This window comes from Microtus ochrogaster, unplaced genomic scaffold, assembly GCF_000317375.1.
Source record: "Microtus ochrogaster isolate Prairie Vole_2 unplaced genomic scaffold, MicOch1.0 UNK13, whole genome shotgun sequence".
Lineage (NCBI taxonomy): Eukaryota > Metazoa > Chordata > Mammalia > Rodentia > Cricetidae > Microtus > Microtus ochrogaster.
In genome coordinates, this window is record NW_004949111.1 from 4,437,138 (window position 1) to 4,440,799 (window position 3,662).

The following is a 3,662-nucleotide window of genomic DNA, read 5'->3' on the forward strand; positions in this document are numbered from 1 at the left end:
ATGAAATTCTCAATAATTAATGAAATATTTTATTAAAAAATAGTATGTTCAACTACATGGAGAAATCAGAGCCCTGCAGTGATAGGAGGGGTACAAACTGCTGTTGCTGCTACACTGAGCCTAATACACCAGTTTCTAAAAGAACTAAAATGTAATTATAATATGACCCAGTAATTCCAAATTTTGATATACATTCAAAGAACTGGAAGTAAGGAAAGATGAAGTGATGACTCATGGTGAAGGTCATACTCTATTCTTGGAGAGAATATGATTTCAGTTCCTAGCACCCATGTGATATGATACACAATGGACTGTGACACCAGCTTCAGGTGAAGTGGTGCCCTTTTCTGGTTTCTAAGGACACTTCCATTCATGTGTGTAAGCACACAGACAAAAACATACAGAGTTTTAAATTTTTTTACAAGAATTTAAAAATTATCTTAACAAATGAATTTATAAAAGAGAACTGTTAAGTAAGGGCTTCAGCACATACTTGTACACTAATGTTCAGAGTAACATTTGCCTATTAATAAGTGACTATAAAAGCAAAAATTTTACAATGGAATATTGTTTATCTATAAAAAAGAAAATTCAAACATATGATGGAACATGTGTGTGCTTGAAGATATTATGTTACGTGAAACAAGCAAGTCAGTAAAAAACACTGGAGCTGTATGGATCCAATTTTGTGACAAACAAAAGAGGTCAAATTCATATAAACAGAAAGATAATGCTGTTGGCTGGAGTTAGGAGAAATGGGAAATAATAAGATATTGTTTAATGAGTTCAGAATTTCAGTTTTAAAAAGTAGAAACATTTTTGGAGATGGTAGTGTTGACTGTTATACAACAATATGAATATATTTAGTATGACTAAACTTTACACTTAAAACTTTTCATAAATTCATGCAATACATTTAAATATATAAATAAATATAATACAAATCAATTGTAATATATTAAAATACAATTATATATATATATATATATATATATATATATATATAAAAATCTACAAAATATGTTTCGCTATTTTGTGAACATTTTTCAACTAAATATCTATACTAATATCTTTGGAAATACAAATTTTTAAAGAAGGTTATTTATTAGCCTGTGGTGTCTATCAGGGGCATTGTTATTTCATTATTAGGTAACTTCAGTTTAACGCTTTATCTATCTATGTCATATATCTATATTTATGTGTGGCCCATACACTATTAGAAGGCCACACTTCCAAGAATATACGTACAACACAAATTGGACTCAATGGTTTAAAAAGGAGAACACAAAGTGGATGGCTTTGGAAAGTGGGTGTAATTCTTGGAGGAGTGGGTAGGGGGTGAATATGATAAAAATACATTAGATAAAATTTTCCAAGACTTTATGGAAAAATGTTTTCAGTACATTTCATGTGTGTGTTTGTGTGTTTTTACAGAATTGTGTATCACAGTGTGGGAGTAGAGGTCAGAGTACAACTTGTGGGAGTGAATTCTTCCCTTCTATCTACTAAATCCTGTATTTGCCCATTGATTCATTTTACTGTCCCCAAACAGTCATTGGCTCATTCTCTCAAGAAGGGTTCCTTAATTCACCCATACCCATGATACTACAGTGAGTTCTGGAAACACGGATTCTTACTCATGCATATGGTTGAATTGTCATAAATAACTCATATTTTTCTTAATTACTATATATTAACTACAGAAATGAAAGAAAATGGAGGCAAGGTATAGGAAGAAACATTAAGACTATTCTACTATAGATGATTTGTGAAACTTTAAGGTACAGAAGAATCCTCACTGATCTTTGTTAAAACATGAGACTTGCAGACAGCAGTCCTAGTTATTTTAATTCAGAAAGGTTATAATGGTATCTGAGAATTCCTGTGTTTCAAGTATCTTGATTTTCCTAAAACAAGTAATGTACAAATTACATGAAAAAAATCACTGCTGGAGTATATCAGGAGTCCCCTTTCACTTTTTCAGAGAACGTTTCACTACTTTAATATAAATGAAAACAAAGAATTGTTGACAGAATTTTCTGTCCCACCCACTCCCACAGCAGTTCAGTCCCAAAGAAACACACAGAGTTCTATAGTAATTATTAACTGGTTAGCCTAGTATCTCAGGCTTTTTTATTAACTAACTCTTACATCTTACATTAAGCCATAATTCTTGTCTTGTTAGCCACGTGGCTTGGTACCTTTTATCATGAGACATTCTCATCTTGCTTCCTCTGTGTCTGGGTGATGACTTCAAAATGAGCCTTTCCTCTTCCCAGAAATCTCTTCTGGTGGCCCCACCTAAACTTCCTGCCTGGCTACTGGTCAATCAACATTTTATTAAACCAATACAAGTAACAAATCTTTGCAATGTACAAGACCATTGTCCCACAGCTTTTCCCCCTGTTTTTTCAAAATAAGAACCCTGAATCTAATCTCCTCTCTCCTTTGTTTAGCTTTTTTTCATACCATTATCCATAAAAACTTGTAACCAACATTCTAAACAAAGAAAAAAAATATAATCAATTTTTGGGCAATGCAGACATAGTTTTCTAGGCTACTTTCTGCAGATTGGGGGCGCTGATAATCTTATGGGGACCAAAAGAAAATTTAGAGTTATGGGAAAGTCCTGACTAAGATATTCTGTGAGGCTTGGTCATCTTAGTCAGCAGTCTTAAGGCTGTTCTGGATGTAGAACTCAGGGGAAACTCCAACAGAAGTCCTCTGAAATGTTGGATCATCTGGGCCATCCACTCATTTTGGAGATTTTTCAGGGGGACTTCCTTGATCAAACCTGATTTTTCTTAACCCAAAATGAATCCACAGACTCTCATTTCCTGTGGAAACAAAAGCAAAACCTCTTCTCCAAAGTAAGATATCTTTTGACTTAAATTTGGAAGTCAAGGTGTTTTCAAAATATATGTTAGATTAATCCAGAAGCATTTATATTCAAATGTGTTTTAGCAGCTGTTATTCCTTCCTCAGCCATAAAACAATTCAAAGACAACACAATAACATACAGCATCCAGATCCTCTGTGTATGTATATTTTCTATCTTTACGTGGCTTTATTTTAAACTCTATTTCTTTATTTTTAATGTTTGGTTTGTTGAGACAGGCTTTTTCTGTGTATCTTTGGCTGTCCTGGAACTCACAGAGATCTGCCTGCCTCTGCCTCCCAAGTACTGGGATTAAAGGTGTGTGCCACCACAATTTTATTTTTTATTTTTTCTTTTAACTTAGTATACAAAGTAGTATGTTTAATTACAGCATTTTCATATATGTTGTTTTCCTTCTCAACATTCCTTGGCTTATTTATAATTACTTTGATTTTAATGCAAACTTCAGAGTCAGCCTGTTAGTATCTTTGGGAAAATTCTGTTAAATTTGAGCAGGATTGTGCTGACTCTAAAGATTAGCTTGGGCAGAACTGACACTTGATTGATATTGTGTCACCCAGTCAGTAAACAGGGTGATCTCATTATTTCTTCTTCCCAGAGCTAGGGATAGAATGCAGGGTCTTGGGCATCTAGATCAAGTTAAATCATCAGATTTTTGCTTTTCTTTTGTCTCAACAATATTTTCATGTTATTGAAAAAGCAGAAGTCATTTGCATTTTGTTTTCTTTCCCATTATTATTGAAAGTTGCTATGCCTTTTTTTT